We start from the raw sequence: 13558 nt of genomic DNA, 5'->3' as shown, positions 1-13558 counted from the left end.
TTTTAAATTTTAAATCTTACTCATCAACCAAAAAGAAAAAACTGCTTTTTTGCATCGAAACAGTTGTTCCATTGCCAATATATCATTAGCCTCCTTGAATTTTTCAAGAAACGGGAAGCTAAAGTTGACAGACTGCTCCATTTTCTTAAGGTCCCATGTCTTACCTATTTATTAACGAGGGTAGGATTGTAAATGGACAATGGCCACGTCCGTCCGTCCACCTGGGAAGTTTCCTTCCCAGACCCTTCATTTCCCGCGCTGCGTGCCCCTGTGTTTCAAGGGAGAAGCCTGCTTGGATCCAGGCTGATTCCCCTTCCCCCCGTAAGGGGGGAGTGGACGGGTGAATCAATGGGGACAGAATATTTTTCGAGCCCTGTTCCCCGGCTCTAGCCCGTCTGCTTCCGGGCTGTCCAAGCCTTTTAAGGCCATGCTTAGGGCCAATCTATGGACTTGTGTTTCCGGCTCAATTGCTTAGAGAACTGTATCACTATTTAACTTAGAATAGGAAAAATATTGTTTTGCCTCCTGATCAACTCTTTTCTGTTAGGCTAGTTAAGTTTTGTATAGTGAGATTTTGTAAGACTCTGAATTTATATTTGTCTATTCATACCAAGTTTTTACTAGGAATGCTAGTTTATAATTATCAGCTATGCGTGACTATTATGGATTAGTCGAGTGGTCCAAACAAGGATACACTCACAGGCAAGTAAAGCTCAGATAAATGAATTAAAATTTACTCTCTGTGTATGCAGATTAGGTTTCTTTGTTCCTTCCTGGCAGAAGTTTTAAGAAGAGAGCAAGCAGATTAAATTTTATGGATACTAACATTAGCTCGACTTATTGCACTTATTGCTTTTGACCGGGTGGAAAGAAACCATAGAAACCTTAAGAATATGACAGCTATTTTAAAATACGGGAATATAACATATGATTAGTCCATGACATGAGTACAAGCTTAACTCAGCACAACCTTAACCTTTGCGATGGCTAATTGTTATCTCGAGTCTCGACGGAGACGATACAGCAATTCGAAAATTACAGTTGTGCACTGCAGCACATCAAGTCAAGCATCTTGCGCTACCCAAACTCTCATACTCATTCAAACTCAGCACTTGGAATCACAACCAATAGATTTTATAGATGGAATGTTCATGCATGGACAAGCTAGTTTTAAGATCACCATATCATTTAGCAACCAATGCATTCGGCAGTAGATATCGTGTCTTCAAATGAAACAGCAGGAAAGTTCCTTTCGAAGGGACGGTACCCATAAAAAGAGAAGTTGAAAGCAGGACGTTCATGCGCAAGAAGGTAATAATAATTTATTCATTATCTATATCATTATATTCGCACATGTTCTGGAGGAGAGAGTACAAGGACAAAACTAATATACTCCATATGACTCGTAACATTACATAGAGAAACTCAATTATTGGATCAATATTAAAAGACAGGCGCATTCCCTCGTGTGTAGGAAGAATCGATTGACGAGAAAAGTTACTCATACTTCTCTTTTTTAGCATGGGCAAGTTCGGTGCGAGAAGCTCAGCAGCAGCAATGAAGATCTTGAGCGCAAGCTTGACCCCAGTGTGTTTACAAGTCTTGAGCACAAACTCAGGGTTAAACCACAGTATGTTTGTTGTGAGCATCTTGGTGGTTTTGTCGGCAATCTCTTCAGCCGATGGTATTATGAGAGAGTGGATGTCATAGACACTGGGGCCAATCCCAGTACCAAACTCCACTCCCTTGTGGATAACAGAGATGAGCTTCTCATCAGAGCGAGAGTTCTCGATTGTGATGACATCGGCATCCATGTCGATGATCGAGTGGATGATGTCGTTGAAGTAGGAGTACATGTGGGTGTGGATCTGCCAATCGATAACAGCCACCAAGTGAAATCAGTATACATGGGAAATGGACCTTCCCACACAGAAAAAAGGAAAAGAAAGAGAAACAAGGGATGGAGCTACGAAGGAACCTGGGTAGTATCCTTGGCACCCAGTTAGTGATCCTAAAAGAGTGGACAGCCCAATTCAAATAGAAAGATTGTTCAGACTTTCTCAGTGGCAGACCCTCTCTCAAAGCTGCCTCATCAATTTGAATAACATTAATCCCCGCCTTCTCAAGATCCTCAACTTCGTCCTTGATGGCCAAGGCAATTTGATAGCAAGTTTCAAGCCTGTAAAATAAATTTCTATTATTCTAGTCCTGAAAGGAGAAATAAAGATCATGTTCTTTCTTCGATCCCATGTACACATGAAGTTCACGTTCTTTTGTACCTAGGTTGGTCATTTCGGACAAAGGACCAGTTGAGAATGGTGACAGGGCCTGTGAGCATTCCCTTCACTGGGCGAGCAGTCATGCTTTGGGCCATGGTGGACCACAAGACAGTCATTGGCTTGGGGCGGCTAACATCACCATAGATGATGGGTGGTTTTACACAATGAGATCCATAAGATTGCACCCACCCGTTAATGGTGAAAGCAAAACCTGACAACTGCTCCCCAAAGTATTCAACCATATCATTCCTCTGCATTAGATACATCCAGATCAAGATGTCAAAGAAAGAAAACATAGCTCAAAAGATGCTACCTATCTATCCGACAGATCTGTCTTAAGTACAATGCCTGATTCAAAGACTGTCTTACCTCAGGCTCCCCATGAACCAAGACATCTATGTCAAGCTCCTCTTGAAGCTTGACAACTTTGTTAATTTCCTCCTTGATGGCCTTAACAAATTCTTCCTCGGAGATCCTATAATGAAGTGCAGTCAGAGGACCAATGAGGGTCATAACGAAAAGGATTAACAGCCCCATGTCATATCTGTCATTGTTTAATTAAAAAAGAAAGATCTAGTTTACTCACATTTTGTCCTTGTACTCACAGTGCACTCTTCTGAGTTCCTCGGTCTGAGGGAAGGAGCCAATGACGGTTGTTGGGATGACTGGTAAATTAATCTTCTTTTGCTGAGCATCAAGTCTAACACTGATGGGTCTGGCACGGCGACAATCAGAGCCCCTCAAAGCAGCAGTCTGAAAGAGAAGAGAATACTGAGAGTTCAAGACACCAGTAATATCATTTTAATTGGTATTTTTGGAACGCATGAAAGATGAAGGGTAACTAAGCAGAGGAACATACAGCCTTTTGGACAGCTTCGTTGTTGACTCTTGGAGAGGAGTTTCTTAAGGCCTGAGCAGCAGCATTAGCTGAGAATAATGCCTGAAAACAGAGCCATTGGCAATAAGCATTGAAATACCCTCTCATGACATTAGTTATCAATTATTTGGAAATTGGACATTATGCTTGACAAACACCCTAAAGGTGCTAGTTAACAGGCCTAGATTAAATTAACTTTGCATCCTACAGACTGTATTTACCCAGTCGTTGCCATATGTATGTAGCCCTGTATAGCCAGTAATTAAAGACACCCACGACAAGGTAACCACATTGGTTTCTGCCAATGACTAATTGAAATAGAGCAGAAGCAACTAATTCTAGAAAACAAGCTAACAATGTAAATTACCACCACTGTTAAGACTGCCTAATAGCAACAATAACTGCGTAGGCATGCTATGCTGCTTTTCAGCATCATCTTTAACAGAAAGATAACAAATTGTACCTCATCCTTTTGTCCAGCCAATGCCTTGGCCAAGGCAGTGACTTCAACGACCTTCTGAGCAGCAAATGCAAGCCATGACTTGATTTCCTCATCCAACTTGGTCTCATTAACTAGGTCAACAGGAACGTGCAAAAGAGAGCAGGAGGTGGAGACCACAAGTCTGTCTGCAGATAAATGAGGAATTTCAGATATCAACTTAAGGATAAATGACAAACAGATCATCAAAACACACTATTTGGAAAAGAAAACATATGCAGAAAATATTGCCTTTTCCCACGATGCTCTCGAGGGCAAGGAGCGTGCTGAGCGATCCAGCAAGATCATTGGCCCAGATGTTCCTCCCATCAACAACTCCAGCAAAGAGATACTTGCCTGTGGGGAAGCCACCCTTGATTAAATCAAGGGTCTTTGTTCCTCGGACCAAATCAAATCCAAATCCAGCGACACCCTTCAAGGAAGTAAGAACATTATATGCCTCAGCAGGAACATCAGCAAAATATGTCTCGACGACAACATTCACGCCAGAAAGACATGATTCCAGTTCCGAGTATGCTTCAGTAAATGCTTGCAGTTTGTGAGAATCAAGATCCATCACGAGGGTGGGCTCATCAAACTGAATCCATGAAGCACCAGCAGCCTTAAGTTCGGACACAACTTCCCTGCATGATTTTATCATTGGTCAGGAAACATATTCAAACATGAGCAGATGAAAACTGCGAGAGAGGAGTTCATTATCTTACCCGTAGATAGGAAGTATTTTCCGGAGAAGGGAGAGAGGAGAAAAGGTCTTCTCCACACCCTTTGCAGGCTTGGATAGCAGCAGATAGGAGACTGGGCCAAGAAGGACCGGAACAGTGTCTACTCCAAGCTGGAAATGAGCAAATGAATTCGGAAACAGATATAGCTTTAAATAATGCTAGGATTATGCAACGGCACCAGGGAGACGAAAATTAAATAACAAATTACAACCAACAAAAGAGTCAGAATTTGTCGACGAGGAAGAGCGCCGAGGGCGGGGGAGCTCGATCGAGATAGAGATTTAGGGCTGGGCTTGGCCTCGGATTAGCCACGATCGAGGTCTAGCGAGGCAAGCGGGGGCCTTAGCTGGTCTGCAGGAGCGTCGACGACCGCTGTTGGCCCCGGGTCGAGCGTTGCAAAGGATGGAAGTCGGAAGAGGGGAGAGTCAGGGGATGGTCGGGCAGACCGAGGCTTTCGGCAGTTGCCATCGAGATCGGAGGTGGGTCGTGGCGATGCCGGCGACGTCCGCAGCCAAGGGATGGCGGAGGCGGCGGCGGCGGCGGCGGCGGCGGCGGGGAAAGTAGTGAGACGGGGAAGGGCGGAAGGAGAGAGAAAATTACAGAGGGGAACATGAAATGGACTTTAGGAGCATTTCTTGAATGGCCTAAACCCGATAGCCCGTTGCGATCCGACCCGATTCGTTATCCGGTTTGGGTCGCACGCGTATCGGGTTACTAGAACAAAAACACTTCATTTCTGGGCTTGGACTGAATATAAACCCAATCGAATGGGCTGTTGAGAACGAAGAAAACGATAATAAGACCAGCGTTTTACCTTCTGGGCCTCCTCGTACTCCTCGACAGCCTTGCGAGAAGCGTAAGAGAAGTTGACATCGGGGCATAATTCAGGGACGATGTAGTGGCTGGACCAAAAATGAGATGGATGGGTTAAGTTTAATCATCAATACAAAATTAATTTCTACTGGGTAACTTAAGATCTGTCGTCCTTACTAGTTGGTGTCGAACCACTTGGTCATCTCCATAGCAGAGACGGAGGCGGTTCCTCTGACCATCGAGAAGTAAACGTCAAACCCGATCTTGCCACCGTTCCAACTATATCTGGGAGGAACAGCACCGAGCATCGCAGTGGTGTCAAGCACCTGATCATAGTATGAGAAGGTGTTGCTGGGAATATATTTGATGCCGACAGCGGCCATCTGCTTCCAGATGGATGACTTGAGATGAGCCCCGGCTTCCAGCAAATCTTTGGCGGTGCTCTTTCCATGCCAGAATGATTCCAGGGCAAACTTCAGCTCCCTGTTGGGGCCGAAGCGAGGATATCCAACTACGTGGGACGCCATTTTCTCTGGATCATCGAAGAAACATCAACTTCAGGTAAGTAACTAGTGTAACTTGTTCAGTTCCCCAACCTAAGAATGGAGAAATGCGAGCGATGCAAGGATCCTACCTTGGCGGAGACCGAATCGGGAATGATGAACTTTATTCTACTGCAGTGGCGAGAGTGCAAGGGATAGAGAGAGGAAGAAGAAAGAGAATGAAGCGACCACAAGGCAGAAGATCGATACTATAAAGGGAGAAGTGGGATCGACCGGGTGGCCTTAGAGTCCTTTGCCTCGTGGTCAATTTTAACGTTTGCTTTGCTGACGTCAACTTGACGTCAGCAAACATTAAAATTATAGTCCTTTGCCTCTTGGTGAATTTTAGTGTTTGCTTTGGTGACGTCAACTTGACGTTAGCAAACATTAAAATTAGTTTTAATGTTTGGTGACGTCAACTTGACGTTAGCAAACATTAAAATTAGTTTTAATGTTTGCTGGCGTCAAGAAGGCCACCCGGTCGGTCCCTTGACGTCAGCAAAATTCGGCCTTTTTATCATGGTCAATTTGTACCCGGTCGGGAGAGGTGACGTCAGTAAAATTCGGACTTAAGAGTCCTCTGCCTCATGGCCAATTTGTACCCGGTCGGTCCCTCCTCTCCTTTCGTCTATCGTCAGTCTCCGTTATCGGCTCCACGAGATACATCCCCGATTGAGCAGAAAGGGGCGCTTTTAAGGAAAATCCCTCCTCGATGCTTCGCCCCCATTTTGCCCCACAAAACACGCGAAGGCTATTTTGCCCGCGTCTCCATTCGTCGAAAAAGAGCATTTTAATCTCCGTCCTTAAAATAAACTGTTTTGTAATTCCCTTTCCATCTTGTGTAATGTTGCAGATGCCTTCATGATATGGTGGCACACCGTGGGCTGCGATACTTGAGTTCGACTCGGCAAACGTGTGGGTAAGATTGAATTTAGGTCAGATAAAAAATGATTCGATCTAAATTAATTAATTATACTCCCTGTGATCTATTTCCATACAATGTAAATTTAATGACCCGACATGATCAACATAGTTAAAATACTTCCATCTCATATTCAAAATTGAGGTGAGATCATGGAGTGAGCGAGTGTGGAATTGAGCAACAGTAAAAGAGAATGAAAAAATGATCATAAAGGTAGGTTGGGTCTTAATGAGTTGTAAACCCATTTAACACATGTTGTCTTGAGTTTCACTAATCTAAACATATTTATTGAATATAACTATCCTATATAGTAACTCAATTCATTAAATATGGGTTAAGAAATGAGTTTATAATCAATTTTGACACATCTAATTTAAGTAAAGGTGATTGTTCAATAGATCCCGAGAGTGGGCGAAGAATCCCAAATGAGCTTCACTTAATGTCAGAAGGTATAGAGAAGCAAAGAACAGACCGAAGAAGGAAGAGAGATCATAGAGTTTTGGGGAATTTTCTGTTTTCTCTCTATTGTATTCAATGTACATCGTACTGTAATTATAATACAAGAGATACATCAATAAAAGGAAAATATATATTTTACATATCAATTCAATATCTCAATCTAATTCCTAATTGATCCAATGCATGATCATAACCAAAAATAGATCCAGCATATCTTCCAACACTCCCCCTTAAGCTGGTGGCTTGTAAATATCCAAGACTCCTACCTTGCTTAGAAGATATGCATGTTGCCTTTGACATAGAGATTTAGTAAAGATGTCTACAGGTTGTTCTGCGGTTACAATTCCTCTTGTCTCGATGATTCCTTCCTAAATCTTCTCTCGTGTAAAGTGGCAGTCCACTTCTATATGCTTCGTTCTTTCATGCATTATGGGATTTGCTGCGAGTTTGAGAGCCGCGTCATTGTCGCAAAATAGCTTCGTTAGCCCTCTTAGCCTTATTCCAAGATCCCCAAGCAATCCTCGTATCCATACAATCTCACATGTAGTCTTCGCCATAGCCCTATATTCTGCTTCAACTGAGGATAAGGAGACCGTCACCTGTTTCTTGGTCTTCCTGAAGTAAGAGATTCCCCAAATTTAATACAAAAACCAGTAATCGATCTTCAACTCATCGGACAGGTCGCATAATTTGCATCACAGTATGCAGTCAATGCCATGTTACATCTTCTAGATAGAAGTATTCTGAGTCCTAGGCATTTCTTCAAATACTTCACAACTTTCAAGGTAGCATTCATGTTAGACTCCTTCGGGCTGTGCATAAATTGGTTGAGAGTTTGTACGGCATATGAAATATCAGGTCTGGTCATAGTCAGATATATTAGTTTTCCAATGAGCTTCTGATAACTTGTCGGATCTTTGAGTATAGGATCATCATCTTGAGATGTCCCTCCAAGAAAATCCGCTGTGGTTAATTTGGTGTTCTGCTCGATTGGAATAACTGCTGGCTTGCACCCCGATAGTCCAAATAAATGATCTCCAATACAAACTTCCACTAACTGAGAGAAATCCCTTGGTCAGATCGAGCGATCTCAATACCCAGGAAGTATTTTGGTGCTCCCAGGTCCTTTATATGGAATGTGGCATGCAAATACTTCTTAAGACTCCCTATTGTAGTTTCATCACTTCCCATGATAAGGATATCATCAACATATATCATTAAGTAGATAGATGACATACCTTTAGTCCATGTGAACAGGGCATAATCATACTTGGATTGCTTGAAGCCTGTAGTTGTGAGAGCATTTGCAAACTTTGCATATCATTGCCTTGAAGCTTGTTTTAGTTCATAAATGGATTTGCGGAGACGACATACTCTATTCTCCCCTTGTCTCCGTAAGCCCTGAGGAATGTCCATGTAGATTTCCTCATCTAAATCGCCATGAAGAAAGGCGTTGTGAACATCCATATGGTGTAAGGACCAATTTTGAACAGCTGCAACCTATAAGGAGGAACGCACAATGACATCCTTAGCGACTGGAGAAAAAGTTTCGTGGTAATCGAAACCTTCCCGTTGGGTATATCCTTTAACCACCAACCTAGCCTTGTAACGCTTAATTGATCCATCAGATATGTATTTGATCTTATACACCCATTTACATCCTATGGACTTTCTGTTCGGAGGAAGAGTGACTAATTCCCATGTATGGTTATCAGTCAAGGCCTGTAATTTTGCTGCCATAGCCTGTTGTCATCATGGATCTCTGGATGCTTCATCATAACTAGATGGTTCTTTCTCACTGGAAATGCAACTAATGCAACATCTATGATCTGACGAAAGCTTATCAAAGCATACGTAAGAAGATATTGGATAGCGAATACCTGGTGAGTTAAGTGAACCACAGACGTAATCTTTAGTCCAGGTTGGCGGTCTTGTAGCCCATCCTGAGCAACGTGGATGAGCTATCGGCAATGGAGATGAAGACCGTCCTTCTTCATTTGTCCCAGAAGTATCCTCCATGTTGGTTGTCTCTATAGGAGCATTGTCCATAACCTGTTATGGAGGAGAGATAGGTAAAGTTGGATGAAGACCTGTTTTCGGAGGCACTATGAGGATATATCCAGGAGATGCTTCTTCGTCAGCTAGGATTTGATGAGAATTTGTTGGAGCATCCAAGTCGTCCTGGGAGGATGAGGTTTCACAAAATGGAAAGACATCTTCATGAAAAACAACATCCTGACTAATGAAAAAATCTCCTGTTCCTATCTCAAGGACACGATATCCTTTTTTCAGATTTGGATATCCCATAAATATGCATCGCCTAGCACGAGGACTCATTTTGTCCCCAGGCCCCATTACTGTAGCATAACATAAGCAGCCGAAAATCCTCAGATGGTCCAATGTCAGTTTCTTTCCATAAAGCAATTCGAAAGGTGATTTGCCATCCAATATCCGTATTGGCATCCGGTTGATCAAATAAGCTGCAATAATAACACAATCTCCCCAATAATTTTCTGGGATAAATCCCTGAAATTTCAGTGCTCTGGTGACTTCCAAGAGGTGGCGATGTTTTCGCTCTACTACCTCATTCTGTTGTGGAGTGTAAATACAGGAGCTTTCATGAAGAATGCCATGGGACAAAAGAAGTGAATGGCAATCATTGTTAAAAAATTATGTCCCATTATCAGTGCGAATTCGTTGAATTGACTTCCCAAACTGATTCTTGGTCAGGATTAGAAACATCCTTAGATGAGAAGCAACTTATGCTTTTGACTGCATTAGGAACACCCATGTGGCAGGGGAGTAATCGTCCACAATTGTGAGGAAGTAACGAGAGCCATCCCGATGTGGGGTGTGGTAAGGTCCCCAAACATCCATAAGAATTAGGGAAAAATTTTAGTGGAACGTGTTGTACTGGAAGGAAAAGGAGTTCGGGATTGTTTTGCAAGCGTGCATATTTCACATTTAGAGTAAGGGAAGAATGCATTATGACCCATTCGTGAATGCATAAGAAAACTATTATCATTGGCAGTCAGATTACACAACGATTTTTTATTCAAGGGAATCGAAGATAAATCAAAATGACTAGGAAAACTGGTCCAAAAATAAAGCCCTTCAGAAAGGCTACCCAAGCCCATCAGTTTGCCAGTCGAATAGGCCTGGAAAAAACAGGTGTCAGAATCGAATAATATTCGACAGGAATTTTCTCTGCAAGCTTTGGAGACAGAAATGAGATTGAATTGAAATTGTGGAACATAGAGGATATTTTGAAGGGTAATCTGATGACTCAGTTGGACAATGCCTATGAAAGTGACAGGAGTGATGTTCCCATTTGGCAATTGCACAGAAATAGGTGTATCTAATTTCTATGCATTTTGGAAAAAAAGCTTTTATCACAAATAATATGATCGCTTTCCCCTGAGTCAATTATCCAAGCCTTTCTTAAAATATAATTTATCAGGCAATGAGAAATACCTGAAAACTTGCTCCTTTATTCCCAACATCAATTTTTTGCAATGCCTGCATCAGCTGCTAATACTGCCCATATGTGATAGGTTGATCATTATTCAGACCGGTCGGTCCAGTGACCTAATAGGCTGCATAATATTCTTTCTTCTTCCCCTTTTCTCTTAGCTTACCATATAATTTCCAACAATTATCTATGGTATGATCTGAACGTTTGCAATATTCGCAATATAATTTACCTTTTTCCTTTGAATTTTGGCCAAAATTCTTTGAAGATGCAGAAAAAATCTGACTGTCCAATCCTTTTAATGAGGAAAAACTCAGACCGTTCGATCCTTTTAATGAGGAAAAGATCTGATCGTCGAATCCCTTCAACGAGGGGTGATATCCACTGTCCGATTGGCCGAAGTGATAGGGCCCCTGTGCACCGTCAGATTTCAGCAGATGATCTGAGTCGTTCATCCCTTCTCTTATAAGGGGCTGTTCGACAGCCGCTCCGTGTAATCCTAGCCCCCTTCACGATTCTCTCTCTCTCTCTCTTGGGCTAGGGTTTTCCCCGAGTCTCGCCGGATGTCGCGTAGCGCGAGGGCGACGATGTCGCTTCCTCGCGTTTGCTCCGGAACCGCGAGCCTCTGGCTTTCCTCTTGGACAGCCAACTGGAAGATTCGTCCAGGGGGGGCACCGGGTCCATCGCCAAGATCTGTGATCGAAAAGTCAGATAAGCTTCATTCAAAATCAAAAGAAATCACGTAGCCTTTTGAGAGTGCTAGTATGAACACCTAGAGGGGGGTGAATAGATGTTTAAACTAAACCTTGGCAAATATATGCGGAATAAAATAAACTTCGAATAAAACAAAGGAGTTAGGGAAGAGAATAAGAACACAAGATTTATAATGGTTCGGCTTAATCCAAGCCTACGTCCACTTTCCTCATCGGATTCTGAGTGTGTCTAAGTCGACTCGATTCGAGTCCGTGTCCGAGCCGACTCGGATTCCCGAATGTGCTATCAAGCATAAATTTCCTTGCTCATCATCTTCTTTCATTGTTCTTTTCTGGCCATTCTGCTTGTATTGTCTTCTTTCACTAAACTTCCTTCCTTTTCTACTCAGCTTTTTGAATTTCTCGATCATAAAAGCAAGTTCTTCGTCAGTCCATGTCATTTTCTGAGTCTGTTTCATCAAAAACAACATTAGATATTAAAGCGATGGACTTCTTACCTTCGGGATCTTCATCGTTGAGTTGTTCCACTTCATAGGATTGAAGAGTGCCGATCAATTCATCAACGGAGAGTGGCATAATCCTCTGAGTCTCCCGAATTGAGGTCTTAACATGGTTCCAATCTTTTGAGAGACCTCACAAGAGTTTGTTGACCTTCATTAGGGAAGAAATTGGCTGACCTTGATATGCTAAACCATTTACAATTTCTGTAAAACGACTGAACATATCTCCAATCGACTCTCCTTGCTTCATCTTGAATGATTCATATTTACCGAGCAAGAAGTTTACTTTTGTCTCTTTTACACGATCGGTCCCTTCATATGTAACATGAAGTTTATCCCAAACTTCTTTTGCTGTTTCACATGAAGAGATTATGTTATATTCAACATGAGACAATGCGCAATATAAAGAATAAATAGCTTTTGCATCAAGCGCTTCTCTTTTGGACATCTCCATCCGAGACATAGGAGCGTGGGGTTTGGTTTCTTTGTCTTTGCCATTCTTATTTGATGTGGACGCAGCAATGGGGTTGATTCCTCTTTCCACAACATCCCATTGCAAGGGATCTCTGGATCTTAGGAATGCTTTCATTTTGTTCTTCCATACGTTAAGTATTCCTTTCCATCAAAATATGGTGGCCTTGTGTTGCTTTGCCCTTCCATAAGTCCTGGTGCCAACATACTAGCCATAAAGAATCTTTAGCTCAAAAGTAAAAACACTTTTATAAACCGAGCACTTGGCTCTGATACCAATTGAGAGTGCTAGTATGAACACCTAGAGGGGGGTGAATAGGTGTTTAAACTAAACCTTGGCAAATATATGCGGAATAAAATAAACTTCAAATAAAACAAAGGAGTTAGGGAAGAGAATAAGAACACAAGATTTATAGTGGTTCGGCTTAATCCAAGCCTACGTCCACTCTCCCACGCTAACAGCCTTCTTGGCTGGATTCCACTATGCAATCAACAAGAGATTACAACTTCGAGTGCAAACACTTAGTAGTAGATCACACTATCTCACTAAGTCACTCTTTTTGGTATTTCTCTCACGATTACAAACGTTTAAGCTCTCAAGAGACAAGTATATGATCGAAAGTCGCTCGGACTTTGGAATTATAAATTCTACGCTCCGTCTCTTACTTGCTCATCGGTCCATGATCTCCTTTAATACTCCTCCACTTCCAAACTACCCGTTGGACAGTATCCCGGAGAATCGTCTTCCAATATACCTATTGGACAGCTCTGTATCTAGAAGATTTGGTAGCCGTTGAGTGACAAAGGTAGAATCCCAACTTGATTCCGATCGCCCATACAAACGGAATCTTGGTTTCCATAAGTAAAACTTCTTCGTATAGAAAGTTCTTGTCTTCAAGATCCAATCGTCAATCAAATAGATTGAATCAATCAAATCAATCTTGATGTGGAATCCAAACCAGATCACTAGCCGTTATATTTATGGGCTTGAGTTACGTTACGTCGAGTCCGGATGTAAAGTCCGAGAGCAATAGACTTTACAATCTGAGTCAGAGATTTTACAACTGGGTCTCGAACATATCTCGCTTCGAATAGATTTAGCTTTAAGGTCCGTACCCGGTTCGCTTGAGAATAGAGTCTATTTTCTGGTTCATCATTCACGTTCAATCTGGAATTAGTCGAGTGAGCGGACTTGATGTAGAATGAGACTTTGACACTAAAGTCTCGGTCTTCGACTTTGAGTCTTGAGTCTCGGCGGTCTTCGACTTTGACACGTAAGTCTGGAAATC

General features: G+C 42.3%; 1 non-coding gene across 1 annotated transcript; it reads right to left on the bottom strand.

Annotated features, from left to right (window-relative positions):
• Nucleotides 1–1322: 1322 nt before the first annotated feature.
• Nucleotides 1323–5717, bottom strand: LOC104430705. Its single transcript, XR_005547776.1, has 11 exons — nucleotides 5368–5717; nucleotides 5192–5279; nucleotides 4360–4487; nucleotides 3887–4278; nucleotides 3620–3783; nucleotides 3139–3219; nucleotides 2866–3032; nucleotides 2649–2754; nucleotides 2280–2530; nucleotides 1979–2179; nucleotides 1323–1868 (listed from the first exon to the last, which is right to left on the bottom strand). It is a non-coding gene; the product is annotated as a 5-methyltetrahydropteroyltriglutamate--homocysteine methyltransferase (transcript).
• Between the last annotated feature and the right edge of the window lie 7841 nt (nucleotides 5718–13558).

This window comes from Eucalyptus grandis, chromosome 11 (assembly GCF_016545825.1).
Source record: "Eucalyptus grandis isolate ANBG69807.140 chromosome 11, ASM1654582v1, whole genome shotgun sequence".
In the NCBI taxonomy this organism is placed as follows: domain Eukaryota; kingdom Viridiplantae; phylum Streptophyta; class Magnoliopsida; order Myrtales; family Myrtaceae; genus Eucalyptus; species Eucalyptus grandis.
This window is presented reverse-complemented; position numbering and strand designations above follow the sequence as displayed.